Source organism: Odontesthes bonariensis, chromosome 8 (assembly GCF_027942865.1).
Source record: "Odontesthes bonariensis isolate fOdoBon6 chromosome 8, fOdoBon6.hap1, whole genome shotgun sequence".
NCBI lineage: Eukaryota > Metazoa > Chordata > Actinopteri > Atheriniformes > Atherinopsidae > Odontesthes > Odontesthes bonariensis.
In genome coordinates, this window is record NC_134513.1 from 1,004,084 (window position 1) to 1,021,672 (window position 17,589).

Sequence of the window (17,589 nt, forward strand, 5' to 3'; positions counted from 1 at the left end):
AAAAGGTTTAATCACCACAAAGCGTGGAATCCTTTCACATCAGCGTGCTGACAGACTGTCAACAGAATTCTATATAGTTGGTACTGGCAGTTGTTCTTAACTTATTGTTGTATTGAACTTTGTATTTTGTATTATTTACTTTAAAATGAGTGAGATATCTTTGACTTTTTAATTTTACAATTGTGTGCAATACTTGTTTTTTATTTCTTTTTTAAGGAACATCAAACCTGTCAAGGGACTAAAGATGGAAATTAGCCTTATGGCTACAATCCTGTATATTTTGCATTTTGTTTTAAATGCTAATAATATATGCCCTCCCTTTGTTAAATAAATAAACTTGAAACTGGAGCTGGACCGTGTTCACCTGTTGGTTAAACTCTTTAGATTAAAGACCCAAGTTGACCAAAGAGGCAGCTTTTGGCCACAGCTGCGTTTTTAAGGGTTAACATTCCTGCTTTTGTTCGGTCCAGGTGAACCGTTGGTCTTTTAGCCTCGTCGCCATGGTTACAGTCAGCCGCAGCTTCCCCTGCTTCCTGTTTAGAGGCAGCAGCAGCGCACGTGTTGGTCGGAAACACGGAGGGAGTCACCGAACGACGTAAACACACTAAAGACCACCGAACACCAAACGGCCGAGTTCATTCTAACTTTGTTTTAACTTTGAAATCCCTTCAGGAGGGAGAACCAGAACCAGAAGTTTTTGGAGCTAAAGTGTTAAATGTTATTTACAGATGTTATATTCAGCCTCTGGCTGCTGTTGTAAAAAGATTAATTAAAAAGAGTAAAGAGAGTAAAGAGAGTAAAGAGAGATTGTCGTCAAACATCAAGAAAGAACATAAAATCAGATCTAATTCTTGGTTTAAGCTAACATTAGCCGCATTCGGACAGAGCCGTTCTGATAACTGCCCTTCTCCAGGGGAACTGTTTCAGTCTGCATTCCCACATGAGTCGGGACCTTGGACCGGAGGGCCGTGGTCCTCGTGGTCCAGGTAAACGACAGCCAGACTAACCGGTGCTGGGAGCTCTGAGCTGCCCCCCCACTGCCTGTGAGTCTCATGCTGAGACTTAAAGTTATGGTAAAGCAAGATTAGCTCTCAGGTGACCTCAAGGCAGAATTCCCATGCTGCTTTGCGCGCAATTTCATTCACACTGCAAAGGCAGCCTGGAAACCACCGCCCTTATTTTTGCCTGAGTTAGGGAACCAATCACAGAACGGGGGGGGGGCAGCAATACGATGACGACGTCTATGCGCGACACCGAAGCTTGTAGAGTGTTAATCCAACATGGCAGCGGACACAACGTTACCGTTCAATGCAGCCTTAGAAAGTGTTTTAAGTAGCTTAGAACGCAAGTTTACTTTTAAAAAAGAGCAACGTTCGGCGTTGAAAGATTTCATTGCCTTCTTCCTCGTCGAATTTCTGTCGCTCTACATACGTCATCTGGTATAAGTGATACAATCGGCTATGAATCGCACGCAAAGCAGCATGGGAAGAACCAGACGCCATCTGATAGACATTCGTAGCGCCCAATAAACGGCTCTAGGCATTCGTAAACCCCGCCTCAAATACGAGAAAATGCACACCGAGTTCCCAGACCACCATCTCATCCAGATGTGGACGCGTCAGCCAGGCTAAGCTTGGCCAGCATCCCGGTCAAAGGTCGACGTTTAAGGTGAAGAATAACGTGGAAGGTGCACCTTTGACTGTGGGCTGACTTGTGGTAGCAGTTTATGTCCCTCTGGAAGGGCAATTGATCCTTTTTAGCCATTTATCCATTTTCGGCGGTTAGCCTCAGGGCTAGCCTATCGGTAGTGCAATTAATTCGCTGACCACTAGAGGATAGCCTATCTATGCATGGCAGTATCTTGTGTTTTTGGCACTGTGAACAGGTACTCCAGTATATGCCAGTTTAAAATGTAATCAGGCTCTTTGCAAACCATGTTTTTTATGCATTTTTTTGTGTACCCCCCTACATCACGTTGCGTACCCCTGGGGGTACGCGTACCACAGTTTGGGAACCACTGCTCTAAAGGTTTGAGTAAAGTTTACATTCACAAAGCAGCAGCGATACAATCCGCCTGCAGCCATCAGGTGGTCAACAACAGGTGAAACACCACAGAAACAGCAGCAAACACACCCAGAAACAGCAGCAAACACACCCAGAAGCCCACCAGACACGGGTCTTCCCCGTTAAACACACTAAACTGTCAGCCCGGGAAACCTTTGAGCCAATTCCTGGCGATCAGCCGTGATTAAAAACAGACTCCTTCACTTTTCCACAAAGGCTGCCAACACCCAAAACCAGCAGCCAATCCAAAGCTCCTTCTCTGCTACACACCTCCAGGCTCGCCATGAAGGTCAGAAACTGGCTGTGCTGTTAGCTCTGAGCACAAAGATGTCATCTGTTCTGCCCGTTGGCCACGGAGTCTCTGACAGGTTCAACATGTCTGACAGGCAGTAGATGTTCTCAGCAGCGACCTTCAGTTCAACCTTTACAGCGACCTTCAGCGTCTGTTATAAACACTCAGATTTGAGCTGAAATGTCGTATTTTTGCTGCCTTAAAGCAGCAGTTTATGTCTAAAACATGGAGTCTCTACCTCGCAGTCGTCCTACAGGAGCCCAGAAGGGACAAACCAAGCGATCAGTGTGTTTACATTAGGGCTGGGCAACGATTAAAATGTTTAATCTAATTAATCACATGATTTCCCTGATTAATCACGATTAATCGCATTTGTACGCAGAATCCAAAAATGAATCCAAAAGTAGTGTATAGCTTTTAGCATTTAGCTTTATTTTAAATGTGCTGCCATATGAATGAAAGTGCCATAACATTTGTTGTGCAAACACACTTTTAACATCAGCATCTTTCTGTAGTTTTTATGTAGAAGCCTCGCTCCACTGTCTGTTTCCTTGAATGACTTGCTGCTATCAGTTGTGTGTTTTGCCTTTAAGTGATATTTTAGACTGGAACTACTACGCTGAGAAGACAATTCAACTTGGCAGAGTTTACAGATGACTTTGGTTCTGTCGACTCCGCCGTCTGGAAGAACTTTAACATGAAAATGGCCGAGTAAAAGTTCCGTACCCTTCTCCATGTTTGGTGGATCCGCCGATTACTTTCTTTTCCTGTTCCACAGCAGACAGCAGCAGACTTTTACAAAATAAAAGCCTGGGAGCAGCAGACTTTTACAAAATAAAAGCCTGTGAGCAACAGACTTTTACAAAATAAAAGCCTGTGAGCAACAATCTTTTACAAAATAAAAGCCTGTGAGCAACAATCTTTTACAAAATAAAAGCCTGAGAGCAGCAGACTTTTACAAAAATAAAATAAAAAATAAAACGGGCGGTCCGTGGCGTAGTGGGCTGAGCAGGCGCCCCATTAAGAATCAAGAATCTTTATTGTCACTATGCAGGCATAATGAAATTTAGTTCTTGGCTTTGGATACACAAAAGATATAAAAAAGATATCTAAATAATATACAAGAGAATAAAAATAGTAAAGGTTAAAGTAAAAAGTTACAGTACAATCCAGTTGTTGTATGACTGTATTGCACATATTGCAGCATAAATAAGTCATGTACAGAAGCTATAGTTCCGGTTAGAGTCCCGCATCGGACGGCCCTGTGCTGCATGTTGTTCCCCCTCTCTCTTCCCCCTGCTTCCTGTCTCTCTAAACTTTCCATTAAAGGTACAAAAGACCCCCAAAAACAATACTAAAGCCCTAGTTTACATGCACAGTAAAAAGCTTTAATTCCTTCATAGATAAACCATCTAACATCTAACTCAGGAGGCGATTCGCTGCCTTTCAGCTTCAGAAGTCCAGTTTTAGTTGGACAAATGAAATAATTCTCTTTTTTCTCAGTGTAATCGACGTCTGCTGCAGGTATTCAGGAGGTTCAGCTGCAACCTGCAGCTCTGCAGCTAGGGGGCACTAAATCACACGTCTGCTCCTTTAAACCGTGACAGGTGACCTCCACCACCACCTCCACCACCCTCTTCCCTTTCCCGGATGCCAGTATCTGACTCAGGCAGAAAACCTGATGTTCCTGCCAACTCTTTTAGAGGCCGAAGCTTCCCTGAGACCAGCGTGGAAACTCTTTGGGCCACCTGCAGTCATGCAGGACGACAGCAAGAGCTCCAGGAACTGTTCAGTCACTCATTCCCTATGTCCTTCTGCAGAATTTAACATTTCAGGAGGCGGTTTTATTCGTTTTTACATTTTACTGGATGGTAAACAAGCTGCAGGCAGAGATGAGGCCAGCTAGCTAACTCCAGGAAGTGGCTGCAACTGGTCCAGATAAGACCCCCTCATAAAACCCCACAGTGTTGTTTTACACCTCCCTCTCTGTGCAGATTAAACAAAGCGGATATAAAGCGTTAACTCGCTGTAAAAGCGCGTTGCTCGTTCAGTTCTCTGACTTTTTCACTCATTTTCTGCTTGGAGTGGCTTGTAGTTGCTACTCTCGGCCACAGGGGGCGCTGCTGAGTAGCTGAGTGAGTAATGCTCTGCCACAGAAAATAATCATGATCATAAAGATGAAAATAAACACTTTATTTACCTTTTTAATTTCACAAACTAGCCTGAAACTTTCAGTGGGAACCCGTGTGATACCAGAGGAGTCTAAATGAAGCGCGCTCTGACACACTTTAACCGGAATGAGACGTGTGAAGCTATTTTCTGCAGAAGCGCAACATCCTCCGAGGACAAAAGTCCATCCCCTCGTGTGAATATGTGATGTGAGGCTAGGGTATTTTTAGTGGTGCCAAGGCACCCCCTGGCTCAGCACATTTTTAAAATATTATATCATGCAAAAACACATTTTTTTTGGCTCAAGGATGCATTATTTTAGTGACCATTTTATTTATTTTCTAGCATTTGTTTTTGTTTTAACTCTTTAATCCCAAAATAAATGTTGAGTTATCTTCAACATTTGTCTCAGGCTCTCTGTTATTCCTGTCAAGCCACAGTCTTTTGAAATGAAGAGGTCAAAATTAAATGTTGTAGTAGCCTAGCAAGCCAGACCCGTACAGCAAAAAGCTGTACAGGGGTCTAGTGACGCTGGATAGCAGTGTGGGCGGGATAAACGGCTGTCTGTCAAGTTCAACGCCACGCAATAGGATGGCGCAACAACCAATCAGAGCGATGAAGAAGTTTTACGTAGTCAACGCGACGGAATTTACATCGTGGTTTGTAGTCTACGGCCTGAAGCTGATTTCTCTTAAGCTCTAAACTCTGTAAACTTTAGCAACATTTGAAACATTTTCAGGTGAGAAAGTAGTCGTTTAGATCCCCAAGGTGTTGAAAACCTGACAAAATACCGGCTGTTTACAATTTTGTTCCCACGAATTCGGCGCCACTAAAGCTAGCCGCAGTGAGCTAACGCACTTCCGGTTTAGCCATTTTGACTGCTCTCGTCCCGTTAACGGAATTTGACCGTTCAAATGCCTTACCGGAGAGTTTTGTCAGCTCTGAGACGAAGATCTGCCCGCTGTCTTCAGTACATCATGCTCGCAATTGACTGGGGATTGCTCTCAGATGTAAGTTTACTTCGTTTCCCTATAAAGCTAAAGAGAGCTAGCTAATGGAACTTTTTTTTTTTTTTTTTTACCTCTCTCTGGAACTACACACTGAAACGTCGCACCTCTGTCGTCACCAGGTAGCCCGGCCTCCGACCCCGCTCCTCACGATTTGATTGGCTCGATCAAGTTTTGATTTGGAACGTTGCAAAACGACCACAAGTGACTAGACTAGCCCCGGAGCGAATTCCATTTGCGGCCGCTAGGGGCGTCTAGATTTCTAGGCTAATGTTGTAGGGGAAAACACTCAGAGGTGTGAGCAGAATGGCATGTGTGGGGGGGCAGTTAGCTCATATGGGGGGGCAGAAAACAATACCTGAAAAAAAAAAAAAATCGGTGGAAAACCACAAACTTCAAGCATAATAATAATAATAATAATAATAATAATAATAATAATAATAATTAAATTCGGTAATGAAAATATGGTCACACTAGCATAAATCATGACCGTCAATTTTGTTAACAGCTTAAAGTAAACTCCTGCACAGCGTTGTGCTGTTTGAATGGAGGAGGACTGACAGACACGCCCCCCATGGAGAGATTTTTTAGACCAGGACTTTAGGATGCCATAGCTTTTGTTTAACATGCTCCACATCCTCCATTGAGGGTTTAAACTCAAGTAGATACTTACACGATAACAAAAAAATAAATAAAGCTATAAACTTTGCAGATATATGCTTTCTTAAAATCACCACCTGCATTTATTCTATCAATACAAGACACAAACAGAGATAATAAATCGTGGCCTTTTGGCCAGTTTTCTTTGGATGGACAGGGCATTTCTCAGGGGGGCAGTGCCCCCCCCCCCCCCCCCCCCCCCAGCCCCCCACGTAGCCACGCCCCTGAAAACACTACTCAAAGCAAAACTAATACGGCTCCAAAATTTATAAATGTACTAGTTCGCCTCAATTAGTGAGAAATAATGTGCCTCTGTGAGCACTGGGGGCTGGGCCCCCCTAAAGACCAGATCCTAAAATCGCCCCTGGATGTGAATAAACTCAATCTGAGCCACAGAACTGATCAGCTTTAGAGCTCAGCTCAAACTATGGCTGAAAGCAAACCAGTCATGTGACCATTAGACTCTAAACATTCCCTGTGATGCTTCTATTGTACATTATATTTTCTTTCTTCTATGTTTTCTTTCTTGTGTATTTGCCTGCCGGGGGACTACGGATGAAACTATCTTTGTAGCTATAATCCGGCATATTTACATTTGTTTTTATACTGATGTGCATTAATGTGCATTGTCCCTATTCAAATAATTAAATAAAAAATAATAATAATAAAAAAAAGAAGTTGAATAAACTCGATCTGAGCCACAGAAGTTGAACCCCGTCAGAAAGCGTGATGCAGCAGCTCGGAGGTTCCTCTGCGCTGCAGCGTAATCATATGATGCTGCTGATGTAAGGACAGGGACCGGATGGAGCCGGTCCTAATTCCCCGGGCCTTGCACGGCTCACAGCCGGCATCCACCGCATTAAAGTCAGTCTGACGCGACTCGTTTCCAGCCGGGAATGTGAGCCGAAAGGCGGCTGAGCTGCGGCGCTTCTCCATCTCTCCCTAGCCTTCCTGAACATCATAAAAATGTCTTCAGCCATCCCACAAGGACACCGACCCGGACGCGCGCTGCGCTCCGGATTCACGGCGGAATCCCACAGACTCATCCCCGCGTCCCGGAGCCCAGAAGCGGCTTCAGCGCAGCGGCTGCCGCGGGCGGCGGGACGCGCGCCTTTCACTTTTTTATTCCCATTGATTTATTTATTTCACTATTTCTTTCTTTCTTTATGTATTTCTTTACCTTTTGAGGGATGAAGGCGGTCCGTGTGCGTCCCGCGCGGGCTGCCGGCTCTGTGACCTTGCTTGCGGGAAGATGCGTGTGTCCGTGGGAGTGCGCGGCGCGGCGGCGGCTGTGTGTGTTTCCTGAGTGGGGAGAGAGCCGCTCGGGCGCGGAGACGCGCGGCACAAGGGCGGCGCGTCCTGCGTGCGTCTCTATTTCCGACCCGCGGACCGAGTCCGAGCTGCGTTCAGGGTCCCTCCATATGAGGCGTTCACGGTCCCTCCATATGAGGCGTTCATGTGTGGAAGTTTTTCTGTGCCATCAGAGTTTGAATACGAATTTCTAATATCGAATTTTTACAGCATCAAAATCAGACTTTGAATTTGAAAAACCAACAGTGTAAAAAAAAAATTCAACTTAAAAAAATTCAACTTAAAAAAATTCAATGGAAAAAAATTTCAATGGAAAAAAATTCAATTTAAAAAAATTCAACTTAAAAAAATTCAACTTAAAAAAATTCAACTTAAAAAAATTCAACTTAAAAGAATTCAATGGAAAAAAATTTCAATGGAAAAAAATTCAATTTAAAAAAATTCAACTTAAAAAAATTCAATGGAAAAAAATTTCAATGGAAAAAAATTCAATTTAAAAAAATTCAACTTAAAAAAATTCAACTTAAAAATTTCAATGGAAAAAAATTTCAGTGGAAAAAAATTCAATTTAAAAAAATTCAGTGGAAAAAGAACCAGACTCAACATCCGGGTAAACAGGGAGAAGCAATCGCCGTTGGATGAATTGAGACAGGGATCGATTGCTTCTCCCTGTTTACCCGGATGTTGAGTCTGGTTCTTTTTCCACTGAATTTTTGGAAGTTGAATTTTTGGAAGTTGAATTTTTTTTTTACACTGTTGGTTTTTCAAATTCAAGTCTGATTTTGATGCTGTAAAAATTCGATATTAGAAATTCATATTCAAACTGATGGCACAGAAAAACTTCCATATTCACAGTCCCTCCATCTGCGGCGGGGAGGAAACAGAACAGCGCGTGCTTGGTTCATTTATCCCGCGCGCTGACATGTCAAACATCAGAGCTGATTGGAACCAGGACAACACGTTTAACTCGGGCCGCTTTGGGCCCAGTCACGTGTTATGTGTGCCAGATGTGGCCCAGAGGCACGAGAGAGCGTAAATTCTGCTTTATAGGTTTCACATTCCTCAGGTCACAGCCTTCAACCTACAACTTCAGCTGGACCAGGGGCGATTCTAGGATCTGGTCTTTAGGGGTGCACAGCCCCCAGTGCTCACAGAGGCACATTATTTCTCACTAATTATATATATATATATATATATATATATATATATATATATATATATATATATATATATATACTAATTATATAATTATATTATATAGCAAATGTTTATTCACTATTTTATTTAATTTGCTTGGTTTTACTTTAATTGTATTCATATTAGTGGTGGGCATAGATTAATTTTTTTAATCTAGATTAATCTCACTGAAATCTTGAAATTAATCTAGATTAATCTAGATTAAAATGGCTCATTCAGGGGTCCGACAATCCGCGGCGTTCACGGAAACAGACGTGTAAACTTTGGTTCCTATCCAAACAATAGTCGGTTAATCCTGAGACTGTTGCAATTGCCGTGTCGAGTGCTTCAATACAATAGTGTAGTAACCCCAAGCATACCTTTCTCACTGCAATTAAGTTTTATTTCGGATTTATTTCGGATTTTATTTCGAATTTAGTTTATTTTCACAGCTGCCTCTGCTATTCCTGCTCTTCTCAGGTGTACCTAATGTAGTTTTACATAATATGTAAAAGTGATGTATATCTTGTATAAAAAATTGTAAATAACAACATGTTTATTCGTGTCCCTGCCCTCACTTTCCTCATGTTTTTTTCCGCGGGGGTGCTGCACAGCCGCGGGGCCTTTAAGAATTGAACATTCTAAATGTGACGTCACGAGCTACCAAAGCTACCAAAGCAAATTCTCAAGCGAAGCTTCTCCAGCGAGTCAGCGACCTCTGCTACCAGGTAGCGGAGGTCGCAACATTAGAGCAGACCAGTTTATTCACATGCATGGCTCCAGCAGTTTCTCTAGCTTCGCCAACTTCTCATATTCAGCACTTGTTGGGAGGGCCAGGTGGTGCTGCTGTTGAGATAGCGTTGTGTGCAGTGCGTCTCTGTTGCACCACACGCGCAGTATCCTCCCTGCGGCCACCATATTAGGAGCGCTGTCTGTTCCAACAGGGCAGATTTTGTCAACTATCCCCCACAGATTAGCGACCTCCATAAACTGCCTAGCACAGGCTTCTGCAAAGTGGCGTTCTTCTGTTTTAATCACACCTAACGGCAGACAAAGTACATCAGCCCACACCCGAGCTAAAATATCAAGGTAAAAGTCATCACAGTTTGCTTAGGCTATCTATTTTGACCCAGTTCCCAACCCAACTTTGAGAATAGATTAACGGCGATATTTTTTATATCGCCCGATAAGACTCTCAAATTATCGCAGCACGTTAACGCCGATAACGGCCCACCACTAATTCATATCTTTTACTGTATGCTGCTGCAACAAAATAATTTCCCAAATTGGGATGATTAAAGTATTTATCTATCATCTATCTATCTAATTGAGAAGAACTCGTACCTTTATAAATTTTGGAGCCGTATTAGTTTTGCTTTGAGTAGTGTTTTCCCCTACAACATTCAATTTTGACCTCTTCATTTCAAAAGACTTTGTGGCTTGACAGGGATAAGAGAGAGCCTGAGACAAATACTGAAGATAACTCAACATTTATTTTGGGAGTAAAGAGTTAAAACAAAAACAAATGCTAGAAAATAAATAAAATGGTCACCAAAATAATGCACCCTTGAGCAAAAAAAATGTGTTTTTGCATAATATAATATTTAAAAAATGTGCTGAGCCAGGGGGTGCCGAGCTATCTCACGGTGGGGCCTTGGCACCACTAAAAATACCCTAGCTTAGCCTCTGAGCTGGACGTTACCGAGGCTTCATTATTCCAACTCTGCATTTAAGGCGAGACTCTACAGGTGAATAGGGTAATATTTTAAAACTAGAAAGCTGCGAGCAGCTGTGAGCGGGACCGAGGTGTGCGTACGTTGGATGTGCGCACGTTGGGCATGCGCTGGATGCCGTAGTCGCGCAGCTCTGCCCACACGCACGATACCCTCTGCGTACGTACAAGCACAAAATAACCCAAATGCGGAGGGGTTTTTGAAAATTTGTAGGGGGCGCCACTGAGCCATTTTGCTCCATCCACACATGATACCCTTTACATACGTACAAGGCCATCAGGGTGGACGTGTGTGCCAAGTTTCATGACCTTGCGATGATGATAAGGCTTTCAAATCACAAACGCCATCACACGATTTTCACCGCCTGGCCACGCCCACACCAATCAGAGTTTGTAAAAGTTTCTCCATGACTCTTTCCCCCCATGTCTTAAGAGTAACCTGGCCAAGTTTGAAGTCTGTACCATTAAATCTGTAGGACGAGTTCGATCAAATGCGAGGTATGGAAAAAAAAGACGTTTCCAACCACCAGCAGGTGGCGCTATAGGTGGATGTCGCTATTTTATATGTGCTTTCAGGCTGGATCCAGCATTCACCGTATGGAGTTTGGGACAGATTGGATAATGTATGTGGGAGTTATAAGCGACTTAATTTTTCATGGCAAGTCATAACTTTGAGGCGTCGCCACGGCCACGCCCTTTAAGTTTTGAAAAAGTTTCCCCATGAATTTTTCCCCCCATGTCTTAAGAGTAACCTGGCCAAGTTTGAAGTCTGTAGCATTAAATCTGTAGGACGAGTTCGATCTTATGCAAGGCGTGGAATCGGTCAAAAGTGGCACAAAAACGCACCTTCCATCCAAAATGGCCGCCTTCCTGTGGACGTGGCACATTAGCGGCCTGAGACTTTTTTGTGCGTCTGGGCATGATGAATGAGTGTACCGAATTTCGTCGTCCTACGTGAAACTAACCCCATTGCTGGCACCATTTTTAAGCATTGTAGGGGGCCATATCTTTTTATTATAATGTCACATAAATCAGGCCAGCAATGATTTATCAACAAATCCTTCTGTAAATATCTTCAGAATACTGCTAAGTGTATAACTGGAAAGTTTGGTGTTAGTAGGTGCTCCATAGGCTGAGATATTGATACTGGAAAAATACAAAAAACTGATTTTGAGAGAACGGCATTTAAAGATTTAAATAGGGGAATTCATTTTGGTAAATTTGGGCGAAACGTGCTGCCGCGATTAAACAAAATGTGATGAAATAAACATTTTAATTTATGTTTTCGCAATTTTCTTTATAGCAGGTTGAAAGAACACATATTGAAGGAGTAGACTGGCCCAAAATCTAAAAACTGACCACTGCATGAAAAATCACTGTTTTTTTCTGCCGTTTCTCGCCTCAAAAGTTCTTTTTTTTTTTTTTACTATTTTCAGCAGGAAACGAGGACAGGAACCCTGCATATATTTCAGTCCATTCAGCAGTTGTGGAGCCTCTTTGTTCATTTCCTGGTTTTTGTTTTTTTTTGCTCCAAAACTCCAGCCAGAGTTCTGATGAGAACTAACAGCAGAGATCATATTTCTCCAGTTTTAGCTTCTCTTCATTGGCTCCCGGTTAAATTCAGAATAGAATTTAAGATTCTTCTCCTCACATATAAAGCTCTTAATGACCGAGCTCCATCATATCTTAAAGATCTCATTGTAAGATATTTTCCTAACAGAGCACTTTGCTCCCAAACTGCAGGTTTACTTGAGGTTCCCAGAGTTTCTAAAAGTAGAATGGGAGGCAGAGCCTTCAGTTATCAGGCTCCTCTCTGTGGAACCAGCTGCCAGTTTGGGGGGGCAGAGCCTTCAGTTATCAGGCCCCTCTCTGTGGAACCAGCTGCCAGTTTGGGAGGCAGAGCCTTCAGTTATCAGGCTCCTCTCTGTGGAACCAGCTGCCAGTTTGGGAGGCAGAGCCTTCAGTTATCAGGCCCCTCTCTGTGGAACCAGCTGCCAGTTTGGGGGGGCAGAGCCTTCAGTTATCAGGCCCCTCTCTGTGGAACCAGCTGCCAGTGTGGGAGGCAGAGCCTTCAGTTATCAGGCCCCTCTCTGTGGAACCAGCTGCCAGTTTGGGAGGCAGAGCCTTCAGTTATCAGGCCCCTCTCTGTGGAACCAGCTGCCAGTTTGGGAGGCAGAGCCTTCAGTTATCAGGCCCCTCTCTGTGGAACCAGCTGCCAGTTTGGGAGGCAGAGCCTTCAGTTATCAGGCCCCTCTCTGTGGAACCAGCTGCCAGTTTGAGAGGCAGAGCCTTCAGTTATCAGGCCCCTCTCTGTGGAACCAGCTGCCAGTTTGGGAGGCAGAGCCTTCAGTTATCAGGCCCCTCTCTGTGGAACCAGCTGCCAGTTTGGGAGGCAGAGCCTTCAGTTATCAGGCCCCTCTCTGTGGAACCAGCTGCCAGTTTGGGAGGCAGAGCCTTCAGTTATCAGGCCCCTCTCTGTGGAACCAGCTGCCAGTTTGGGAGGCAGAGCCTTCAGTTATCAGGCCCCTCTCTGTGGAACCAGCTGCCAGTTTGGGGGCAGAGCCTTCAGTTATCGGGCCCCTCTCTGAGGAACCAGCTGCCAGTTTGGGAGGCAGAGCCTTCAGTTATCAGGCCCCTCTCTGTGGAACCAGCTGCCAGTTTGGGAGGCAGAGCCTTCAGTTATCAGGCCCCTCTCTGTGGAACCAGCTGCCAGTTTGGGAGGCAGAGCCTTCAGTTATCAGGCCCCTCTCTGTGGAACCAGCTGCCAGTTTGGGAGGCAGAGCCTTCAGTTATCAGGCCCCTCTCTGTGGAACCAGCTACCAGTTTGGGAGGCAGAGCCTTCAGTTATCAGGCCCCTCTCTGTGGAACCAGCTGCCAGTTTGGGAGGCAGAGCCTTCAGTTATCAGGCCCCTCTCTGTGGAACCAGCTGCCAGTTTGGGAGGCAGAGCCTTCAGTTATCAGGCCCCTCTCTGTGGAACCAGCTGCCAGTTTGGGAGGCAGAGCCTTCAGTTATCAGGCCCCTCTCTGTGGAACCAGCTGCCAGTTTGGGAGGCAGAGCCTTCAGTGATCAGGCCCCTCTCTGTGGAACCAGCTGCCAGTTTGGGAGGCAGAGCCTTCAGTTATCAGGCCCCTCTCTGTGGAACCAGCTGCCAGTTTGGGAGGCAGAGCCTTCAGTTATCAGGCCCCTCTCTGTGTTGGCCCCCCACCCACCACCACTGTGGTGTCATCAGTAAACTGTGTGATCTTGTGGCTGGAGCCGGTGTAGATGGCATTTGTTGGGATTTTTTCATGATCTAAATAAACTGAATAGAATTGAACATTTCCCAAGGACACTACATTAAATGTTATTTCACAGCGACTTACATATGAGGATATAACATTACAGCTAACATCAAAGCTAACAATGAGCGTCATGCATGCAAGGAAACCTGTCAGAGGTGACAGTGCTCGACTAAGCTGGACTTTCAGCCAGGTTTCCAGTCAGCGAGACAGAAAACTAAACAGAAAAGTGAATCAGATGTTTCCATAAACTGGTCTGAAGGCCCAAACTGGAGTTATAACCCGTAATAGTTACCCGTTATGATCTCTCTATTCGTCTCACTGTTCTTTGGTCTGACCTTTGGGTCAGTCTTTGGGATTAATGTGGCGTCTCTGCTGATGTAAAGAACGACTGATCCAGTCACATGGAGGCCTTTGCTAATCAGCACATACGCCAACAGGAATGAAAGGAATTCTGTGTGAAATGGTTCGATTTAAAGGATGTTAAAGGAAATGCATCATCAGTTCTGAATACATGTTAGTAAACTGTTAAATCTTTCTGGGGTTTTTTTACACATAATATCTTCTGTTCTCACCGGTGTGGACAAATGAAACGCCGTAAAAAGGGGAAACTATCGACCAGGAAGCGCCCAAGATCCAAAGCGTAGCAGCTCCTCTGTTGGACACGGTGGTGGGGGTGTTATGGTGTGGGCACGTATGGCTGCAGATGCATCATGGAAGCTTCTGCTTCCCTCAGAAGCAGCATTTATTCATCTGTTTTTCTTTCTGCTGATCAGATGATAGTATGAGAGGTCCAACATTAAGCTGAGAGCTCGTCTTTTCTACACAAACCAGAAATGGCTCCAAACAGGCTGGAAAACCTGCATTTTTTCCACCTTTATTATGACCTGATCCGTGTAAAGCAGTGTTTCCCAACCGGGGGTACGCGGCACACGGGGAGTTGTTCTTTTAAAAAAAATATTTAATTTATTTATAAAAATATTTATTTTTAAATATTTTTTTAAAAAAAAGGAATGTTACTTGTTTCAGTTAGATAATTTTGATTTAGTATTTATACTATTTTGGTTAATTATTTATATTTCAAGAAAATGTTTTTTATTCTTATGTTGAATTCAATTGAGGTTAAAAAAAAAAGAGAGAAAGCCTGAGAATTTTATGTTCAAGTTAAGGATATTAAATAAAATGATTTTCATGTAATAACCACTGTGTTGCTCTACTTTTGGAGAATCATGGCACGCGTTGCATGTGTGAGGGGGTACTCAGGCCAAAAAAGGTTGGGAAACACTGGTGTAAAGTACCTGCTGCACACATGCTGCTTCCCCCGCTGATGCTGCAGGTCTGATCAATGAAAGCCGCAGCTCACAGGACTTAAAGGATGTGTTTAAATGTCATGTTCAGGCCATAAATCCACCTGAACACGCCTGATGTGCGAGTCAGATCAGATGAGCAGCCGCCAACCAAATCAATGAGATGTCTTCACGTGCCTTCCTGTGACCATCGGTGTCCTTTGCTGTGTTTGTATTGTAATAAAAGGACAATAAAGATGTGTTGTAAATGTAAAACAGCAGCTGGAACGCTGCTCAACTCCGGGCCCGCCTGTTTGAGATGTTTCCCTGCTTCATCACAGCTGGCTCGCATCATTAACAGGCTTCATTTCTACTGCTCATATTTTACCTGAAAGGCTGAGAAACACACATAACTGGGACCTAAATGCTGATGGACTGTTTAACTGCCGGATCTCAGTGTCTAAAGGTCAATGATGTCCAATCAGATGCTCTCATCTTCCACCGGTTCACCACAGGTGTCTTGTACACCAACATGGCGTCATATTCTCGGGCTGGGCTCGTTAACGCGTTAATTATTTAACGCCGTTAAATATTTAACGGCGCATTAACGCAGGTTTCATTAATTTATTTTATTATTGTAAAAGTCTGTTGCTCACAGGCTTTCAATTTAACTGCCTACTTCTCCTACTACTCATACTAACTTTCTGAGTTAGTATGCGAGTTTGAGTAAGCAGAAGTTCCCGGATGCATACTAGATTCTCCTAAATGTTGGGTATGCATCATGAGGTTACTACTCATACTCAAACTACCCAAGATGCAACGTAACGTGACGTCGCCGATCGTCATTTCCTGTCAAAACGGCAGTTTCAAGCTAGCTACAACGAGGGTAGGTTCACTTCCTGTTTTCAAAACAAAAGCACCAATTGTATGGTAATGGCTTTCCCTATGATAAAAGGCAACGGGTATTTTATTTTGTGAAAATAACCGGAAGTGCGTTAGCTCACTGCGGCTAGCTTTAGTAGCGCCGAATTCGTGGGAACAAAACTGTATATAGCCGGTATTTTGTCAGGTTTTCAACACGTTGGGGATCTAAACGACTACTTTCTCGCCTGAAAATGTTTCAAATGTTGCTAAAGTTTACAGAGTTTAGAGCTTAAGGGAAATCAGCTTCAGGCCGGCTGATTTCGGCTCGGGCAGGAGCGAAATGCATTGTGGGTAAACGCTCTGCATACTGTCTGATCGATGAGTATGCAGTATGGAGTATGCAGTATGCGGTATGTTGTATGCAGTATGTAGTATGCAGTATGTAGTATGCAGCATGTAGCATGTAGTATATAGTATGCAGCATGTAGTATGTAGTATGTAGCATGTAGTATGTAGTATGGAAGTATGTAGTATGCAGTATGTAGTATGCAGTATGTAGTATGTAGTATGTAGTATATAGTATGTAGTATGTAGTATGCAGTATGTAGTATGCAGTATGTAGTATGCAGTATATAGTATGTAGCATGTAGCATGTAGTATATAGTATGTACCATGTAGTATGCAGTATGTAGTATGCACCATGTAGTATGTAGTATGCAGTATGTAGTATGGAAGTATGTAGTATGCAGTATGCAGTATGTAGTATGCAGTATGTAGTATGTAGTATGCAGTATGTAGTATGTAGTATGCAGTATGTAGTATGTAGTATGCAGTATGTAGTATGTAGTATATAGTATGTAGCATGTAGTATGCAGTATGTAGTATGTAGTATGCAGTATGTAGTATGTAGTATGCAGTATGTAGTATGTAGTATATAGTATGTAGCATGTAGTATGCAGTATGTAGTATGTAGTATGCAGTATGTAGTATGTAGTATGCAGTATGTAGTATGTAGTATGCAGTATGTAGTATGTAGTATATAGTATGTAGCATGTAGTATGCAGTATGTAGTATGTAGTATGCAGTATGTAGTATGGAAGTATGTAGTATGCAGTATGTAGTATGTAGTATATAGTATGCAGTATGTGGTATGTAGTATATAGTGTGTAGTATGCAGTATGCAGTATGCAGCATGCAGTATGTAGTATGTAGTATGCAGTATGTAGTATGTAGTATGCAGTATGCAGTATGTAGTATGCAGTACATAGTATGTAGTATGCAGTATGTAGTATGTAGTATGCAGTATGTAGTATGTAGTATGCAGCATGCAGTATGTAGTATGTAGTATGCAGTATGTAGTATGTAGTATGCAGTATGCAGTATGTAGTATGCAGTACATAGTATGTAGTATGCAGTATGCAGTATGTAGTATGCAGTACATAGTATGTAGTATGCAGTATGTAGTATGTAGTATGCAGTATGTAGTATGCAGTATGCAGTATGTAGTATGTAGTATGCAGTATGCAGTATGTAGTATGTAGTATGCAGTATGTAGTATGCAGTATGCAGTATGTAGTATGTAGTATGCAGTATGCAGTATGTAGTATGCAGTATGCAGTATGTAGTATGCAGTATGTAGTATGTAGTATGTAGTATGCAGTATGCAGTATGTAGTATGCAGTATGCAGTATGTAGTATGCAGTATGCAGTATGCAGTATGTAGTATGCAGTATGCAGTATGTAGTATGC

The 17,589-nt window shown here is 43.2% G+C and overlaps 1 protein-coding gene across 1 annotated transcript in view; it reads right to left on the reverse strand.

The window, feature by feature from the left end:
- The window catches only part of LOC142385093 (monocarboxylate transporter 2), a 42,095-nt gene extending 34,500 nt beyond the window's left edge, over positions 1-7,595 (reverse strand). The window contains exon 1 of the mRNA XM_075471266.1: positions 7,373-7,595. The gene's annotated coding sequence lies outside the window, so the exon portion shown is untranslated. The remainder of the gene's footprint in view (positions 1-7,372) is intronic.
- Between the last annotated feature and the right edge of the window lie 9,994 nt (positions 7,596-17,589).